A 20,861-nucleotide genomic window follows, 5' to 3' on the forward strand; every position below is an offset into this window, starting at 1 on the left:
ATGCTGAAAAACATTTAACCTGCCTGTCAAAACAAAGACATTGCCCAAGGAAAGGCAGAGTAAGGCTGGAAATGTTGTGGCCAGACACTCAGTGATATTCACACTGTAACTCTTCCCTCAATACCTGGGATCACCAGCGTTCCTTGGTTAGAAAAACTGGTCCATCAACTTCAGAGGAGAGCAAAATGCTTCCAACACTGCCTGCAATCCAAATTAAACTGTCTTCAGGCCTCTCAAACTGAAGACTTATATCAAAATTATAGAGAATTCAGTCATTAGCATTTCTCTGTAGCGAGAAGCCTCCTTGTAAAACCTGCACCTCAGCAGAAAGAGTTCATCTGACTTTTTGGTACACACAGGCAGTATTTGACTGAACAAAAGAACTGGGGAAAAGACATGTAAAGAAACAGAACTGCAACACACAAAATTCAAAGAAAAAACCACGTAATTTGACAGTTTTTCCCTCTTTCAGTGGTACATCAGTAATTCCCAACCAGAGGTTGTTCTTTGGCTAAAACTGTGGCAGGCAGGACAAAAGGGACCAAACAGGCATTGCCACCAACTTAGCTGCCTTTCCACTGAATTTCCTCTCTAACTATGAGGATGTTAACTTCTACTAACTTTTAAGAGGGAAAAAAAAGACAAAAGTGTACACGAACATCATATGCCTTGATTCCAAAAAGCCTGGCAAGAGCAGCCACTGCAGAGAGCTGCACAGGATAATTAAAACCATTTGTGAAAACAAAGAGATGGTCTATTTTTGTTTCAGCCATTTCCTTCTCATGGTACAATCCATTTCAAAGAGGACAACAATTCATATATGCAAACCACTAAGCTAAAACTGGTTCACTGCTGTAATCTTTGAAACAGAGCAATCCTTGAAATGGCTGGTTCTTAAATACCACCATTGGAAAACAAGATCAATTAAACTCGACATGCCTGGTAACCCCCAGGACAGAGAATTAAACCAATGTTGAGAAGACAAAGGAGAAGACAGTGAAACTGAAATAATTTAACTACCACAACCTTAAACACATCTTTAAATTGCTGGATTTACTGGTATTAACTGGACATTAACCGGATTAACTCCTGCATTTTACAAACCACTGCTTTTGGAAACTCATTTTGGCCTTAAAAATTCCTTTAAAAAATCTTTTGTAATCATACAGCTTCAACACAATACTGCACTGACTCAGAACTATGTTTCATCTTTTGTGATGAGATTTCAGGAAAATTTCCAGGGGGAGTTCACGACCAGCACAAAGTTACAATATGTGGACTGCAAGGGAAGCAGTTGCTTTGCAGGTAGCAAGGTAAGACTTTGCTTTTCATTCAAGAAACCAGATATGGCTGAAAGTTTCCAGGTGTTATCCCAGGCTGGCAACACACTCACAAGGTAATAGCTCAGTTACACAGGTCTGTGCTCTTTTATCTAGTTCACAATGAACAAAACTCTTTTCTAGTCCCCCTCTTCTGGGAGCTGACCCTGTAGGTCAAGAGTTCTAACTCACTGTTGGTTGCCTTTTCCTGCTGGAGTAAGGGAGCCCTAAGGTGTGAACACCATGGGGAAATACCCTTTTAGCATCTCCAAACACCAAAGTTCCTCTGACCTTACACATTCCTGTCATTAGACTGTTACTATAGACCTCTAACAAAATAAAGGCATCAAGTTCTAGCAATTAGAACTCTCATGTCCTGTAGAAATTAATGCCAGCCCTCCCTCTTAATTCTCCCACTTCCTTGCACTGTGACCCATGTCCCAAATGGACCTTTTGGAAATACAGGTTAAAAAAATAATCTGTGCTATAACTTCAGGGACATCCTTCCTCAGAGAGGGAAAAAGACAACTTGAAGCAATGTAATGGGCAGGCCTGTAGTGAGAGAGCCCTGACAAGCAACAAACCCTTTTATACTACACTTCTAAAAAAGCCCCAATTGTTTTATTTCCAGGTTTCTATAAAGAAAGCACCTAGAAAGCATAAACAACATTTTTTTTCAGTGGAAACCTTGGAAGACAATTTTCTGCAGGGAAAAGCAGACAGTGTGGCCAGACAGTTGTGAGCAGGTACTGTTAAACTGTGAGCTGACAGGGAGCTGAGCAGGTATCCAAAAGCATTTAATGCTCCTACAAAGCACAAATCCCAGCCTTGAGCACCTCAGTCAAATATTCATGGTGGTGTTGGCAACAGGTTATTTTAGACCTTACCATGACAGCATGCAAAGGAATCTTGAGAACTTTACCCAAAGTCCCTTCCTGCCTGTTGCTATGGGAAAGGGAAGGAAAGAATTTTTCTGGAGGCCTCTGCTTATCACTGCTTCAGCTGTGTGACACAGTGGTGAGGGAGACAGTCACATAAATCCACAAGCTATAAGCTACTTATTCATGTTATTCAATTAATTTTTAATTAGGGCAACAATATAATCTTAATGTGATCACCCAGATCAAAAATATCACATCAAAAGTTTAAGTTATTTCCCCCCCCCTTAAGCAATTTTCGTACTTGTAATCTATTAACTCATGATTGCTGGGAAGAGATAATTTATATTACCCTCCTTTTACTCCTCTTTTTGCAGTTTTAACAATTTTCTTGCAATGCAATGAGTTAGGAGAAATAGTCAGGAAATTAACATTTCCATATTTAAAACAAAGATATTCAAGGATCAAAAGTTATTTCACGTAAAACACACGATGAAAACTTGAAAAGATAAAAATACACCAAAAAAAACCCCAAAATTTTGCCTGTTATGAAATGCCCAGGAAATTAAGGAGACAAAATACACTGAGCAGGCACTGACTTTGAAGTGGTGGTACAAAGCCTTGTGAGAAAATTCACCCAGGATGAGAAAAGTGTGTTTGGTTTTATTCTCAGGCATTTCTGCACAGTCTAAACAACTGCCAGGCAGCATTTATCCTTTCATCTCTCAGACCCTTCCCATGTATTTCTGTTCTCCTTATGCTGTGCATTTAAGCAAAACACTGCCTAAAAACGATCTGAAAATAATGTAAGTGAAAATGTGTTACTGAAAGAGCACAGGAGGAGACAAGGGTATCTTAAAACAAGAACACACTTCTAGGAATTGGTTTCCAATTTCCTCTCCCACACTTTTTTTTTTAATAGAATCACACATTTGGGTTGGAAAGGGCCTCTGGAGATCATCCCGTCCAACAACCCCCAAAACAGGGCTAACATCAATGTCAGTGTCTCTAACTTTCAGTACACTCAACTAGGAGCAAAATACAAGTTATAATAAAGGCATCTTACTAGATGTTCATGTTTCCAGATACAATGCCAACAAAGAGAGTGGCTCTGAGGCTTTGCACAAACATATATCCTATTCTCCTAGGGCATAAAGGTGCACAGTGCCTTCCATCCTTAGCATGTCTGCCCTTACACATCTCTGGGCCACACTGCTGCTGAAACCTAGCAAAAGAAACAAAACATATTGAACAGGAAAGCTAAAATATAGTTACCTAGAGATGCAGTCCTTAGAAATGTCATTCCTCTTGGTATTTGCAATAACGTGGAAAAGGAGTGAGCAAAGAGGTGAACTCCAAAGACAACCTTTTCCAACCTAAGGGACGCCTTCCAATCCAGTTCAATCACCAGCAGCTTCCATTTGATAAGAGACTGTTTACTTCATAAAACCATATCTCAAACTACTTTGCTAAAACCACAGGACAAATCTAAAAGTTAAAACAAACAAACCAAACAAGATCTATTTTGTTACATGATTTAATTCACAGAAGTGCAGTAATTTTTCCACTACACATTTGTACATTCATTTCATAGGGTTCTTAGTTGAAAGACTGAGAAGAGTTCCCAAGCTAACTCCTTTGGAAGCATTCTCCAGTTGTCTTCCAAAAATAATTCTGGATTTAGTAAATGCAACAGCTATTCCTTTAACACCTTCAGATGAATGTTCCTCTGTGCCTTTTATTAATAACAACCCATATAAATGCTTCCCTTTTTATCAATTTGGGTTTCTTTCTGTTTTGTTTCATTTCTTCTTGAAGACCTTCAGTGCTTCTTCATTTTCAGCAATTGTTCATATTGTACACATTCACAGAAAATGAAAATAATTCCTTTCTAAAAGTTGCATTTCACAATAAGACTATTACCCTTTAGCTTGTATCAGCTCATTGCACTGTCTGAGGGTTCCTAAGCGTACTGAGGGAATTACTTGCCAAAACAGATCCCTTTTTTCTTACAGACCCATTTTCACCTCTTGTATTGTAATCATCCTAAAAACTCCTTGCCCACACCTTTCAGAAACACTGTAGCAGACCTGTTTTTTGTTACAGCTTCTCTTACAGTGGTAACAGCCTCTTCCCAGTGGTGAGGGTCTCTGAACTCTCCCCACATCTCCCCTAATCGGATTTGCTGGAGCTGTGCCCACATCCACGAGCAGGGAAGTACCAGGAGTGGGGCCAGGCAGACCCAATACCCACAGGGAACACATTTCTGGAGCTCTAGTTTGGACCAGCTCTGCTCTGAGTCCTCAGTCCCACACCAGCAGCACCACAGCCTCCAGTTTAGTTTAGTCCAAAAGCAGCTCAGCTTCCTTGACCCAAGCTCATGGCACAAGTCAAATCCAAGTGCAGTCTGTGAGAACAACCAGTGGATTCGCACTCCTGGTATGAATTACAATTAAAACAGTAATGAAGATGCATTCCCTGTTTCCCTTGCCCTAGTCCTCTCTGCACTCTGGCCCTGTGGAAACCTCCACAGGTCCCAGTTCCACCCACTGATTGGAGCTCTCTCTTGTGCATTACTGCTCTTCTCCTCCTTTCATTCCCCCAGTGTGGACAGGACTATTTTCACATGTGACCATGGGACTCAGTCACTTCAAGACCTGCACATTTCACTTCATTTCACAGTTCCAGAGGAGATTTTTTCTCAGCATATTTTCCTTTATAAAATTCTAAAAAGGAAACCCCCAAATTTCCCACTCTCCATCACTGGGACAGATCTGCTTTGTCCCTCCTTCTGCACAAAATCAAGGCTAGAAAATTGTTTCTACAAAACTACTAGAAAGACATGACCACAGCAGTTAAAACTAAGGGAAAAAATCACAGTCTTTTTAGTCAAATAGATCAAGATTGCATTTAAAGCATATATTTAACTTGAATGATGAGTGCTGTAGGTAAAAAAAAAAAGTCTGTCAAAGCACAAAGTATTTGTGTCATCAACCAGGGTAACAGACTGTGTTTCTGAGGCCTAAGTGATGAGCTGGACCACAGAACTACCTGTTTCACGTGGGAGGAAATGCAGTAACTGAGGACTGTATGTAAGCATAAATATTTCTTTTAACAAGGAGGATAAATTTCCAGCAGTATTCAGCATCCACAGAGGTGCTGAACAACTGAAACAAACTTGCTTTTCATTCTATGCTCTAGAGAAAATCATTCATCAAAACTAATCTTTCTAATGAATCTCTGAAGTCATGTTTGGGCTCAGTGAAGCCCACACTGTGCCACAGTAAAGCAAAAAGGTCCCTCAACTCCTGTGAATGAATTTCCACACTCCTGGTATTGCAGTTTAACTTCTCCATTTATGACCTGGACAATGGGACCAAGCTCACTCTCAGCAAATATGCTGGTGGAACAAAAATTCCATGAAGTTCTGCACCTGGGGAGGAATAAACCCACACACCAGTAAAGGCTGGGGGCAGCTGGACAGAAAAACAACTCTGCAGAAAACACTGGTGCTGTTGAACACCAACCAGCAGTGCTTCCTCACAGCAGAAAAAGGGGTCACCAGCAGCCTGGGCTGCATTAGGAAAAGCATTGCTGGCAGGATAGGAAAGGTCATCCTTCCTTTCAGCTCTAATTCTGGGCTCCCCACATCAAGAGTGGCACAGATGTGCTGGTGTGACACCAGCCACGGGACACAGAGATGACAAAGTGATTGCAACACGACATATGGGCACAGGCTGAGAGAGCCAGGATTGTAAACCTGGGAAAGAGAAATGCTCAGGAGGATCTTATCAGAGTGTATAAATACCTGAAGGGTTAAAAAGCTGGCTGTCCCCAGCAGTGCTCAGGGATGGGACAACGGGTAGTGGGCACAAATTAAAACACAGGAAATTCAATGTAAAAATGGGATGGAGTTATTTATTTTACTGAGGTGACTGAACAGTGGGGAAATTGCCAAGAGAGGTTAAGTTGCCATCCTCAGACATTCCAAACCCGAATGAACACGTTACTGACCACTCTGACTGGCCTTGCTTTAAGCACATGGGTTTGGACCAGACCATGTCCAGAAGTCTCCTCTAACCTCAAGTATTCTGTGCTTCTTTGAGTCCCCTAAAACTACCTCAATAATTCCAGTTGTTCCTGTCCTGTTCTTCCTGCTTGTTCTCTTTATGTCTGTCTCGCTGCAGATTCCTCCTCCTCTAAAGAGACACCTATCAAGAGAGTTAGAGAGGTTATTCTTTTTTTTCAAACTGAGGTTCTCCTTCAGTGTCCAGTTATTGATACAGTTTATGTTTTACTAGTTTGAATAGTACAGACTGCATCAGTCAGCACTACACCTTCTTCAGGTTCAGCAATCTTCATCTTCAGTGTCCCTCCAATTTCTACAGCTTTTCCCAAGTCCTACACTAAAATTCATGCACAAGCCTACACTAGGTATTTTTTCCCAGTTTTAAAAACTACTTCCATTTCCCTCATTGCTGCTCTCCATTATAAAGAACAAAGCAACACAGTTTGAGTCAATCTTCCACACCATGTGCAGGACTGTACAGACCCAAGTGTTACCTGCTCCAGCTACTGGTAGTCAGGTAACATGAGACTGAAGAACATGCAGAAATCAAGGCCAGGTCCCAACAGAAAAATGCTACTGGACACTTCACATGCACACTGCTTTCTTGGCTGATTTTCATTTTCTTTTGCCCTGATAAGAAACCTCATAAAACATTTACATATCACTGCCTTGGAACCTGTGGTATCCTGTCATTATTTACACAACATCAGAGATGGGGAAGTCATTGAATATCATGGTTAATAGTCTGTTTATTTGAAAAGACATCTTAACTTGTTGATACTTTTACATATTTCCTTCATTTTAACTCATATGGTAAAAACCTCACCCAAGCAAATCTGTTATAACATTTATCCATATGTTGTTCTGCATCTCTCCCATGATTCTTTAAAGCTCCTGTCCCAATCTCTGCAGCACTTTCAATCAAACTAATTACTCTATTTTACATTAAAAATATCCCATGTGTGATAAATTTAGGCTGGAGTGTCACTTAAAGGATGTTGATTCTCTAACAGTTTCTAAAAGCTTCTCCTAGGTGTCTGTATAAATGAATCCAAACTTCAGTGGGAATGGCAGTGGAGTTTCACTTCTGATACTAAAACCAAACAAAAATGATGCTGCCAAAAATCCCAGGGATGTATATACAGGTAACTTAATTTTGGAGGCATAAAACAGCTGCATTCCAAGTGGATAATTTCACATCAACCTTATGATTTTCACATATCCACTAACTTTCCCTTCTTTCCAGTTGCCACATTTCCCTCCCCTATCTCACTAGTACAGACATACCCACACAGCACCACAGTTCAGATTATGCTTTATGATATTTTCCAATTAAAAGGCGGAAATCATTAACCTTCGTGAGCAAATTTCAGGAACTGCAGAACTTAATTTGCTGCACACGGGAAGAGAGATAAAAGACTGACAACCATAGATATGTTGGAGAACCACTTGAGCTTTAACTCATTTGGCTGGTTATTCTGTGACTTGGAATCAGAAGGAAACCAATGGTTTTTGTATCACAGCTATTTTTAAAGGCATTTCAAAGGCGTTATTTTCAAAGTGTCAATAAGAAACAATTTCTCTGCTACAAAATCCCTCAGTAAAACAAAATACAAGGCCACCACCTTCTGTTTCACCACCCACCTTGCAGCTTTGGAATAAGCCTCTTCAGCAGCAGTTAACACATTCAGTTATTAACAGAGGACAGCATCCACACAGGATTTCATCATCCCTGGCCATTAGTTTTCCTCCTTGTTTACAGCCCAGTGCCTGCTTCCACGTATTTCCCCATTCCTTTCTCAGAGCTACATTTCATTATCAGTGGTTTGTACACACACTTAAACAAACCTGCAGAAAGGCTTTAACTCTGGGGAATGAAAAAACCCAGGAAGCTTCACCATTAAATTACAGCATTACCCGGGGTCATTGCAACTTCACCTGCCCTTACAGTTGTTCTAAATAAGGTTTTTACAAGCAGCCTTTGGTAAGATCTGTTGCCTACTAAAAGACTGGAAACCCTGAGCCCGTCACCTCAAATGCAGCAGATACAATTTCCACAAGCATAATTCCAGTGCCTGCATGAACCTAAACATGATCCTTCAGGATGTGCTGTGCAGGACTGCCCAGAACACAGTGCACCTGGTTTTAAGTGTCCAGGAGCACTGAGGAAGGTTCAAGGAGTACAAGGTACCTCCCTCTGTGGGTGTAGCAATGAAGAGAGCCTCAAACACAGCTCCACTGCTCCCAAGAGCACAGATAAAAATGCCCATGGAGCTTGCAGGAGAAACACACTGCCTACAAAAACTTGCTGAACAGATTGTCACTGTAGGTACCTGAGCAATAAATGAAATCAAAACCAAGTGCACAGCTCTGCAATCCAACCTGGGAGGCTCATCTAAGAAGTGATGAATCATTCCCTGCTACCAGGGACAACTGTAACGTGCTGATGATCTGAAATCTCTCGAAAAAGAAAGCTCTTGGTCACCTGCTGCTTGTTTGTGCTTTAGCAAAGTCGATGGTGTGAGGCAGTTCCTGCTGATTAACTCTGACACAGCTGTAAGAGCAAGCACTGAAATTCTCACAGGTAACTTGGTACCGAGGTATAACTACACATATATTGCCCCATGAGAAAAATAAGCTGCTTCTCTGAATATTCTTAAGCATCACAATGAAATAAAGTAGAACTGGAAATCTAGTACTTGCAATAAAATAAAATAATATTCCTGTGTGTGAAAACCAATGTCAGCCAAAAGTAAAGGTTGCATTTTTCCAACCTAAATTATTTATTACTACAGCAGAGCACACAAATCCAAAAGATGTAATGGAAATTAGAATTTCTGGGGGAAAAAAAGTATTGAGACTACTTAAGTCAACCCTGAGGTATCTGAAACTCTGCTACAAGTCACTGTCTTTTCCAAAACTGCAAACTGCTGCAAGCAAAATCTTGAGTTCCAGAGGAATCATCTTCATGTTTTCTCATTGCAATGGAAGTCCATTACTTGCTTCCCAAGAATCTTTTGCAAGTGACCAGATGGTCAGGAGGGGACAACACAACCATCCCAACCCTGCACAATCTGACTGCCTGCTATGTTCCAGCTCATGCCTCTCTGAAAAATAAAAGAGAAACAACAGGGAAAAGGTGGCTTAGAACTGTACCACTATTTCAGTATTCTCAACATTTCCCCTGATCTTGGTTTTTGTGGGGCTGCTCTAAAATTCCTTTGCCCTTTAGCAGCAGGTAAAGTAGACTTTGTAAATTCTGGGTTACCCATTGTTTCCAATTATAGTAATAAATGAAATCCTTGAATGACAGTCTTTACATCCTAGACCTTCTGTATGAAGAACTGACAGTTGCACATGAAAAAAAAAAGAACAGGACCATCTGCTAACAACAAACATGAATTACATCCTCCAGTTCCAAGGGGCTCTCCATACTGCCAACTGGAAGACCACAGGACTGTGAAGAAGTTTAGAACTGGCTCCTAAACTAAAACTAAGCCAAAAAAGTGAGCCAGAGGCAACTGCACAAGTGTCAGCAGTGCAGCTACTGAGCCCTCAGGGGAGTGCAGCCTGGGAGTTCCCCTCCAGCAGCTCCACAGTGCCAGCCCACCTTGCCCTTCACAGCTCCCACAGTCCTTCCCTGTCTTTGTGCCAGTTCCAGTGCTAAACTGACAGTCACCAAGCTGCCTAAACCCAGTAAATCTTCGGGAAAAAAGCCTTGAGAACTGCAAAAAAAATTTTTTTACATAAAATAGGCATATTTTGCATGTCCTGGCAAAGCACACTATGCAGGGGGAGTAATTCAGTGTGAACATCCCACACAGTACAGCTCCCCCATCACGGCTTCCCTGTCCAGGCACCACGAGGCAAACCAAAAAGGAACCCTGCAATAAAGGTACAGGTCCACAGGGTTATAATGCTGTGCAGTGACCTTCCTAAACAGCAAAATATCCTTGAGTCTAAACCCGGTGAGGAGTTCTGACAATGGCTCCTCTAAATTTTGTTCCACCGCTTTATCCAGTTTGTGATACATTAGAACCTTACTGTGTTTGATTAGAAGTCATGAAGGCAGAAATGTAAAATACAAAGTAGAAAGTTTACTATTTTAAAAAACAGGAAGTGAAACTGCAGAAAGCAAAGGAATCCCAGCTGTGACATAGGCTTTCTCTCAGAATAGATCCCATTCCTATCATTAGGAAGTCCCTCCTTTGAAGTCCCTCCTCTCTCACCTCCCGTATCACCCACCCTTAACTGGGAATTCCATTTTGCTGGTGTTTCCTCCACTCAAAAGTAGAGTTCACTGGGCAGCTTCCCAGCTTCAAAGTGAACAGGCATTAGTCTGACAGCATTTTCACCTCTAATATCCCCCTCAGGACAGTATTATTTTGTTCACATCCCAGATGAAAGCAAGACTTTGCTTAAATGTTATTTTTTGCTTTAATAACTCAAACCTCACTAAGAGTACTTACTACCATAAGTCTTGTAATTCTGAGAGTGGAAAGGAAAGGAACAAACTCATGATATGCCACACCTCACAGGGCTATGTTTAAAACCTTTAAACCATGGAGAATATAAAATAAATAAACCACCAGCAATGTCAACAGGTCTCCACACAGAGCAAATCCACCTGGCCAAACTAGATTTCAGAACAGGGGTTAAATACCCTGATCCAATGGGTGCACAGAAGAACAATGAGAACACTGCTGCCTTGCCATAGCTTATTCATTGACCTGAACTAGATCTGGTTCAGGCAAATGTTTAATAAATGCAGCATTGCTCTAGAAATTGGTCATTTTAATATACAGCAAATGCCATGCCTGCAAAAGGCAAAAAGGATTCTGTTATCTTAGTGACAAACTCAATTTGACATGCACAAAAGGGAACATGCCAACTACCTGCAGGAGTACTGCCCCTGGATTCTAACTTCTCCTCTGTGTCCTTAGGTGATGAACACTTAAATGGAATTAGAAATGTTACACATGGCCAGTATTCACCTGAAAAGGCAGGTGACAGCTATTTAGTCTGGACAGATAGGTTTAGTTTGGAAACTTTTTCAACATAGAGTGAGGTGGTCAGAGTGCTTTACTAAACCTTCAGCACTTCCCTCCTCTTTCCTGTAAGCATCATACACATTATTCCCCTTCAAACAGCTGGAATAAGAAGCTGCTTTCAAGATTTCATTATTGATGACAACATGTGCACTGGGTCAATCACAGACATTGAAGAACCAAAGCAGCTTTGTGATCTTTGAACTGGTATCTTTAATGTCCCTTCCAACCCAAACCATTCTGGGATCCTGAAATGAAAAGCAAGTCAGTGTCACTCTGATACTTTTTCATTTTCTAAGCTCACATATTTTCTTTTCTCTCAGTTTATAAACCTTCACATGTAGGGTTGCCCAGGAGGTCTCGAATAGAGAGGAAAGGCTGTTCAGGTAAAAGCTGGTGAAAATATGCAACACTTTCCCAGAGGATAGCAAGCCTGGTTAAAGATTAGGCCAAAGACATTATCATCTTGTGAACACGTTGATATATTGACCAGCACATCTGTTATCTAGTCCCTGAAGTTACATACTTCCAGCAGCAGGAAATAAACTCACACATAAACACACAAGGTATACCACTTATAGAGGCAAGTCCTACCAAGAAAAATTAATCCAAATGATCCAATAATCAGTTAATTCAGGCTCTGACAAGCCAAAGCAAATAAACTTTAAAGATGAGGAATCCTTATACAGAAAATCTCACTCCATCAAAAGAGCAGCAGCTCATGGCACTGGAAGAACAAAAAATCAAGGTGGCAGAAAAGAACAAATGGAATATTCAGAGCAACAGGTCTTAATCCATTCAAGTGTTTATGAAACCAGCAGGAAAGAAATAACAATTTGGATATCTGAGCACTCTAAGAGTTAAGCAAGAGCAATGATTATTAATACATAATTAAAAGACAGCTAGCACTGGGGACTGGAACAGGCACGAAGGATGGATGCTGACCAAAAGCATGTTAAAAATTAACACAAATTCACTCTTCTGTGTCTCAGTCCACCTCTTCAGCTTGCTCAGCAACAACCCTTCCTTTGCTTTTCCCATCATACAGGACAAGCAAAGCTAACTAGGGCAGTAAGTTATCAATGATTTGCCCGGGCAAAAGTTCCACCCCAATCACATGAAACTCAGAGAATCAAAGAGCCTGTTTTGTTTTTCAGTAAATGAACATGTTCCCAGTCACAAAAATTATATTCTTGATGGATATTTCCCTGCAAATGGCTATCCACTTGACAAATTAATGAGTAAATCAGAACCAGATTACAGGCCTGTCTTATCATGTCTTCTTCTATTTCAAGACCACTTTAAACTTTACCTGATCTTCCTTTTCCTTAGTAATAAACTTCAAAAAGATTACCAGGTATCCAGCTAACACTTAGTATGCCTGAAGGGTACTCCTGACAAGAAGTTAGATCTATAAAGAACAGAAGACTTTATAGAGGTTCACATTCCTCTTGAAACTCCAGCTCCCACATCACCACCTACCAAACCCAGAACCTGAGATCTGCACATTTCAAGTAAAGGAAAGTCACTCAACTTTCACTTTTGGATTAGAAACAAGGTTCCACCCAATAAAACTTTAACAATCCCCCAGAAGAGAATGGGCCTTTTCTTGCTCAGCATTTGAGTGTGAGCTCCAAGTTCAGAATCAATGATGCAGATGCAAACATGGCAGTAGTTCTGTGCCTCTCCCAGCAGCAGAGTTGAGAATAGCTCAGGTAGGTGGGTGGAAGGCAGGAATTATCAGTTCCTAAATGGAAGGACTGTAATGAAACTTTAAAAAAAAAAAAAAAAAAAGAACAGCAACATACTGCCAAGTATGAAAAAATTATTTGAATTACCGGTGCAACAAGATCTGGTCTCGTGTTTCCTCAGAGTGGGGAACAAACCTGCTAGGCTTTGGTACAGTAAAAAGAGAAATTCCAGGCATAACTCGAGAGCTGCTCATATGAAACAGGGCCTTGGCTTCTTTAAACTGCTTTTTCCCAGTTTGTTGCAATGCACTTAATAGAAATTAAAGTAATTTGCAATACTTATGAAGAAAAAGATCAGTCCTTCAGCTCCAGCAACTTTGCACTACAGTAAAACCCGAACACCAGTCACTTACAGAAAATGCCCAAACCTCTCTTGCTTTATTCCTCAGAGGAGAGGGATGAAGAGCAACAACTGCCTTTCCCTCTCCAAAACCTGCACAGAGAATTAGCTCAGGTAACAGTCCAACCAAACCCAAGAAGGACTACCTAAAACCTTTAAAAATACTCAGTTTACGAGACAGTAAAAAGCAAATAACTGGAAAAACAGAATCCTCCCAAGTTAAACCATAATCATGGCTTGTCTACTTCCTCTTCTGAGGCGAGCACACACTTCAAAGGGCTCCTGCAGCTGGGCAAAGTGCAGCGAGGAACTGAGGCCAGCCCTGCTCTGGGTCCTGCACAGGGTTCACCTTCCTCGGCTGTGAGGGCACAAAGCAGTTCCCACAACCACACCTAAGTACAGCACAGTGATAAAAACTGCAACGTGACATGAGCATAACTGGACACCCAAGCAAAAGGGCTTACAAATAAACTCCACCAGTTACAGCACTCCCAGAAGCTTCACCACTACCACGTGCACGGGTTGTTTCCTCTCTCTAACCCTGCAGCTTCCTTTCCTTGCTTTTAAGCAGAAATTAAATTGGTTTTGCTACATGAAAAGTACTTCAGTATGGTTGAATACATTTACCAATTTGTTTAAACAGTTTAAACTCAAAAAAGATGTTGAGGCTATCGCTGACTGATAATGCTGTTGAAAAACAATATCTATTGCATATACTGTAAAATAGGAGAAAATGAAACCTATTTTTCAAGCAGTCTAAGGCACGCTCTCCTAGAAACAATGATTAATTCAAACTCTACAAGAGAATCACACTACTTTACTACCTGTCTTCCTATGAGCTTATTTATTCTGTAGTTAACTTCTCCAAACCACTTGAAATGTAGAAACAAAGAAACTTCATGTTTCAGGTCTGTTCCACCATAGAAGAAACAGAACTTCAGGAAGGGAGAGTAAATTGAGGGAAGAAAAAGAGGTGATGCTCCTTAACTAATAAATTCATATAAATAATCTTCTCTCAATCTCTCTTAAGCCCCAAAATAACTTTAATCTGTAAGAAGCTTTCAAAGTTAGCTCTCAGAAGTCTCAGTTATTTTCCACTGCAACATCATCTTTCACATGTACTGTATCAGCTCTTGTTTTAAAGACAAGAAAACCCAGTTTGGATCAGAATGCTACATATTATTCCAATGATCACTTGGAGGTGAAAGCATTCAGTGTAATGATTAAATGTCCCCTAAATCATAACTCAGAATGCACACTAGAGCAAGCTCAGATTTAAACAGCTGTAGTGAATAGCAATCTAACTGTATTTAAATTAGAACTGTTTTGGGCCTCTGCTTCAAGAAGATAGAAAAGAATTAATTTTTTTTCAAACAAGATTTTTTTAAGCATTAAAATCCTCAGAACCAAAGACAGCTTGCAGATCATGTTTTGCTCTTAAATGCCTGCACCTTTTCTCAGGTAAATACAAGCAGTAGCTGGGTGTACTGTCTCTCCACATGGAATGTCTTTTTACAAACAGCAGCCCAGATCTCTCTCCTTTTCTCTTTGAAAAGGTTGAGTGGCAGGGTAGCAGAGACCAAACAATGACAAACTTACTAAAATAAGCAGTAATATATTGGGAAAGGATAGCCTAAAATGTCCTGGTTTCTGAGCTCTTCAACTCTAAGCCAAAGAGATAAGTTGTGCTGGGGATGTCTCCTGAAGCGTCAAGGGTAAAGGATGGCACACAACACACCCCCCAAATGCTACACCTGCCTCTCTCTGCACCACACACAGATCGGGAGTTCCTCTGCCTGTTTAACACCACAAATGACGGCTATTAAAACAAGCTGAATTCTCGGATATCTGAGCAAACTGGACAAACGCATCCTCAGACATCATCGTCTGCTTTATCTGTACGCTACCGGCACACAAGGTCACAGACAGCCCGGTCGGGAGCGGGAGGGTTAACAGCCAGAACTTGTCCCTGTTTCCAAAACAGAGCGGTGGCACCAGCGTTGCCATTCCGCCGTGTTTACAAGAGGGAACACGGCTCGGGACAAACCTCTGGCTGCAGCCGGGCTTTACTGCCGGGACACATTCCTGCTCGGCACGGCTGTGCCCGGCCGGCACACGGGCACCGAGCCCCGTACCCCGGCAGGGAGCCCCGGGACAAGGGGGACACACACCCGGGGGAAGGCGGCTGTGCCGGCAGGGCTGCGGAGGGCACAGCCCTGTGGGCAGCGAGTCCCCGGCAGGCCGAAGGTTCAGGGGCAGCTCCCGGCGACACGGGCGGGACAGACGGGCGGGACAGGCCGGCGGGTCCGGCCGGGCAGGGACGCGGCACCGCCGGGGACGGGACCGGAGATGCCGCCGGCACCGAGCGGGGAGGAGGCGGCGGGGCCGGGCAGCGCGGGGGTCCCGGGACCCGCGGGGAGGGCCCGCTGCTGCCCCCGCTGCTGCCCCGGGCGGCGGGACCGCCCTCAGCGAGCCCCTCCCGGGGCGAGCGGCCCCTCCGCGCCCGGGCCCGCCCGCAGCGGCCCCGCGCTCCCCGTGTGTCCCCTCGCCGCCCGCAGGGGCCCGTGTACCCCCCTCCCGGCCCCCCGGCCCGCTCCGCTCACCGGCGCGGCCGCGGCTCCGCCGTCCCTCGCTCCAAGATGGCAGCGCGGCCCGCCCGGCCTCCCACAGGCACTTGGCAAAGTCGGCCGCCACCTGCGCAGGCGCGGACTTCCCCCCCCGGCGGCCCGCAGGGACTACAGCTCCCGGCGTGCCCCGCGACAGGCGCCGCGCATGCTCGGTGCGGGCCGGGAGGGGCCGGGATGTCCCCTGGTATCCATTGGTGTCCGGCGTGTCCTCGGCATCCATGGCCTGTGGAGGCGGGCCGGGAGGGGTGGGGAGGCCAGTCTGGACAAGAGAAAGCTCCAGGGAGACCTTAGGGCCCCTTCTAGTCCCTGAAGGTGCTCCAAGAGAGCTGGAGAGGGCCAAGGGCTGGAGGGACAGGACAAGGGGGAATGGCTTCCCACTGCCAGAGGGCAGGGTTAGATGGGATATTGGGAAAGAATTCTTGGTTGTGAGGGTGGGGAGGTCCTGGCACAGGTTGCCCAGAGGAGCTGTGGCTGCCCCATCCCTGGAATTGTCCAAGGCCGGGTTGGACGGGGCTTGGAGCAACCTGGGCTAGTGGAAGGTGTCCCTGCCCATGGCAGGGGAGGGACTGGATGAGCTTTGAGTTCCCTTCCAGCCCAAGCCACTCTGTGATTTGTGACTCTATATGCACACACAGAGTATATATACAGATACATATATATGTATATGCACACACACAACAGTAAAAATCATTGCTCACCGAAGCCCCGCTGTGGGCTGGGCTGGCACAGGAACACCTTGGGGAACCCACGGCCATCCCTGGCACCAGGTACTGCAGTGACAGTTGTGACTGGAATTCTCCCAGAGCACAAAGGCATGTCCTGGGTAACACGAGTTTCTGACTGCCAAGCAGCTGGAGCATCCCTGATGGCAGTGAGGGCTCTGGGACACACAGTGAAGGTTTTGCTGTTTAATGTATCCACTTCAGATACTTCAGCTATTAAGCTTTTATGTAACACCTTTCTTGTTTTCATCCTATTTTTTCTTGACCCAAATGCATTTTTACATAAGTGAATGCATAGAAATTAAAATACATCTCCTCTTTTGACAATGAGGAATGAGAGAGTTCGATTTCCATGTGCTGAAACCAGATAAAAGACTCCTTAATTTTCAGAGAGTGGGAGAATATCCTCAATAATTCTTCAGGAAAAATTATATTATTTACAAGAGCAAAGTTTAGCATTTTCTCACAACTGGTAGGGATGTGAAAATCCATCATGCCTTCCACACATAAACTCCAGTAAGATCTCACGGCTACAATTAAGTGTTTCTGCTGATTCAAGAGAACAGCTCTGATTGTTTCCCCCAACAGACCAACACATGTCTCGATGCCAATCAACCATTTGTGGTTACAACTGACCAAGGCACATGTGCACATCACTTCAAGCACAGAAATCACTTGAATTTCAGTACAGAACAACAGGTGCTGCTCAGCCAGAGCCTGGGGGTGTGGAAAAGTCAGGTGTGTGGCTTTGTCAGAGAGGTGCAAGTCCCTGGGAAGCAAGTTTGGAGCCAAGGTTACAGCCCTATATGAGAAACAACTTGAAGAGCTGAAATAAGTTCTTGAGGTGTTTCTTTCTTTTCTTTTTTTTTCCTCTAAGGCTTTTCTGTGTAGCTTTAAGTCTTTATGTTCCTTTAGAAATATTTGACCACATACAGTTCCAATACTTAATGGTCTATTCAAATTAACAATGATACAAATTAACAGAGATTTCTGTCTCATGCATCACCTAAATAAACAGTTGTCTCTCGTCCAGTGTTGTGATACAATTCCTGTCCTGGACAGTGAGGATCTGACTGCAGCTGGAGTTCCACATATGCACAGCTGGGCTTCCTTTCTGCTGGATTTGTTGTCTCCCAGCAGAGGTGAATAACACTCAGTGTCTCTTTTCAAGGACACCACATCAGTTGGCCTCTCTGTAATAATTTTCCCCCTCCTCTTCCCAACCAGCACTTCAGAAAAGTGGTTGCTGTTCAACCCCAGCAGCCCTAATCTCTTTGTTTTTCAGCTTCTGATGCCTCCAGTCAAGTTCCACTGGCGCCATCTGCTCTCCAAAATTCATGAGAAAAAGAATGTATTCCAGGTGCACAGACTACTGATCAGTTTGTGTTTGCCAGGACAAAAGGAACGTGGAACAATCCTCACATTCACACTGTTTCAGAGATCATTTTCCCTGTAAAAAATCATAGCCTGTCAGTGAACTGGAACAACAAATAAATAATTAACATAGAATACATTACAAACAAAGATGAATATAATTGAGTGGTAGAAGAGCTATGTGTCCAAAATTTTACTTTGGGGAAAGGAGGAGAATTCTTGATTATTTTCTTTTTTCCCTGTACTTTTTATAACTGCAAGATACCCAGGTAGGATGGAATTTTCTTGCTATCCCCTGTCATAACTTTCTTTTGATTAGTAAGAACCCCAAGAAATCGGTGCAGTTTGCCACAATTGTTTAGGATAATCTTGTACAAAGACTATTTAGGAAAACTGTGAATGCTTTCATGGCTAGGCTTCACGAATGAAGATTTGGGAAGGCTCTATGTGAATGCTTTATAGGCTTTCAGATTTGCCAGGTTTGATAGGATGAATCTGTGCTTCTGGGAGTTAATTTTTTAAAGATAATATGTTATAATTTTCTTAGTATTTTACCTGCCTCTCTCAGTCCAATCCAGACTGGTCAGTGGGACAGAGATTGTTTCTCATGGCAAAATATGTGTAGCATTTATTCTCACTTGGACTGTGGTAAATAATAATAATATTCAAATCCCTAATGAAATCTTATCCAGTTGTTGCAGCCAGAACTGGCACATCAGTGAGTGCTGTTGGGACCTGACTGGCAAACCACTGAGGACAAGGATTTGTGTGGCAGAGTTGTATAAATCACTTCCATGTTTGAATCTTCCATGTGGTAATAAAAAACCCCCTGCAAGATCATTCAAATGTTGTGATTCTGATAGATTTTTTTGAGCAGAAGTCTACAAAAGGAGATTGCTCTCTGATACCTCAAAGCTCTGGGCTCCCTCACCTTAAGGGCTGAGACAAGAGAAGCACTGAACACACTTATTATTCTACTATTCCCAGAGTATGGGATCCTCTCTCCTGAATTAGGCCCTGCCTTCATTCTGTAATAAACACAAGTCCTAATTCGTGTCAGCAAAGGAGACAAATGGGAAACAAATGGGTTAATGTAACCTCAGGAAAGAAGAAAAACAAACAGATTATAAAACTTAATTACACCCCCATAAAGACATAAACCAGACCATCACCTCCCCTGTCCTCCTAGCCAGGAATTATGTCCAAACCAGGTCGGGTCAGTACCCTGCTGGCGCCTTTTGTCAAAGAACATATGAATTTATAACTTGTCGTAGAGATAACAAATTAGCCTTAGTTCTAAAAATAAACATATGTTGAATACCTGGAATAGTGATGTAAAATGTGTATGTATGTGATGTAATGAATAGGTATGGGATGTTTGAAATAAATATCAGGCACACAAACTGTATCAGAGTGGCAAGTCTAGGAGCAAGACCCCACTGCCACCCAGCCCTGCTTGCTTCTACTATATAATAAATTCTAATTTGAAAAATTATTTCACTCTGAGACTCTGTTTCTCACAATTCTCTCCCTTTTTCCACTCTCAGCCAGCTCCAGTGACCTCACACATGACAAAGCTCTTCTTTCCAACATTACATGATTTCCTAAAGGTTGTCCAGCAAGTTGCTGTCAGAGTTGGAAACACAACTGCATTTCTTTCTCCTTGACAAGTGTTTGATGTTTTCTATTTTATTTATTTTAGTGAAGCACACAAAAATCCTGTCAGCATCACACAAATACAAAACAATTCAGGTAGGAAGGAACCCACGGTGGCCTCTTGGTCTTCAACCAGAACCAGCTTAGATGAGGTTGCAAAGCTGAGAGACAAATACCTTCAAGGATGGAGATCCCACAGCCTCTTCATGCCCTGGTCAAGTGCTTGATGACCCATAGATTGATTTTTTTCTGCATGTGTCTGTTTGGAATTTCACCACTTGTATTTGCCTTTGCTTGGTTTCCCGAGGGGTTTCTCCACCTTCACGTTGGACCTCAGTCCCTGTCACTGTATAACTTGACAACATAAAGCTGGTCCTGGTACTGAGGAGAGCACAGTGACCATCCCTCCACGGGGGCAGTTTTGGGAGTGTGGATGTTTACCTGCTCTGGGACAGACACAGCCCCGAGCAAGGATCACACAATGGCTGTGCAACAGTCATCAGGTGTCATCAGCACCCATTAGCTCCTGAGTGATTTTCAGTCTTTAACAGTGGCTTAATGCTTCTGTCTGACTTAAGGCTGCGTAAAGTCGGTGATTTACAAACGCAGGAGTATTTTGTTTTCACATCACTTCTCTTTACTGGATGTCAAAGCATTTTATAAATACTATATAGTCTTATTCTTATAAAGAAGTCTTCTGGAGTGTTTTGTTATCTGAGTAATTATTGCAGGAAGTGCTTTATGTTTTATAATCAGACTTCTTGTCCTGAAATTGTCATCTCTGGAAGGAGAAATTTTTGTCTCGCTGCCTTGTTATGAGAGTCTGAATTCATTACTCCACTCATGAAGATAACAGTGTAGTGTCAGAGTGCATCTCTTTCTAATTGACTTTAAATCAGAATTGATTCATTTGACTTGGGATTTGGAAAAATATCAGTAGGAAAAGATAAATTACTTCCTGTTATCTGCAGAAGGAATTAACGAACCCTTCAGGTTGGTGAGAAGCTATTATTATTTCCAAGTAATCTAATTAAAGGGTATAACAAAGACGTGTGGCTATTTAATTAAGTATTTGAT

The 20,861-nt window shown here is 42.7% G+C and overlaps 1 protein-coding gene across 2 annotated transcripts in view; it reads right to left on the reverse strand.

Annotated features, from left to right (window-relative positions):
- ITCH (itchy E3 ubiquitin protein ligase) overlaps positions 1-16,106 on the reverse strand; it is a 55,027-nt gene extending 38,921 nt beyond the window's left edge. The window contains exon 1 of one of the 2 annotated variants that reach the window (XM_051803366.1): positions 16,009-16,106. The gene's annotated coding sequence lies outside the window, so the exon portion shown is untranslated. Of the gene's footprint in view, positions 1-6,317; positions 6,469-16,008 lie in introns of those variants that run through there. The other variant, XM_051803367.1, reaches the window with a different exon arrangement.
- Between the last annotated feature and the right edge of the window lie 4,755 nt (positions 16,107-20,861).

Source organism: Manacus candei, unplaced genomic scaffold, assembly GCF_025592945.1.
Source record: "Manacus candei isolate 608988 ecotype Guabito, Panama unplaced genomic scaffold, ASM2559294v1 h1tg000057l, whole genome shotgun sequence".
Classification (NCBI taxonomy): Eukaryota; Metazoa; Chordata; class Aves; order Passeriformes; family Pipridae; genus Manacus; species Manacus candei.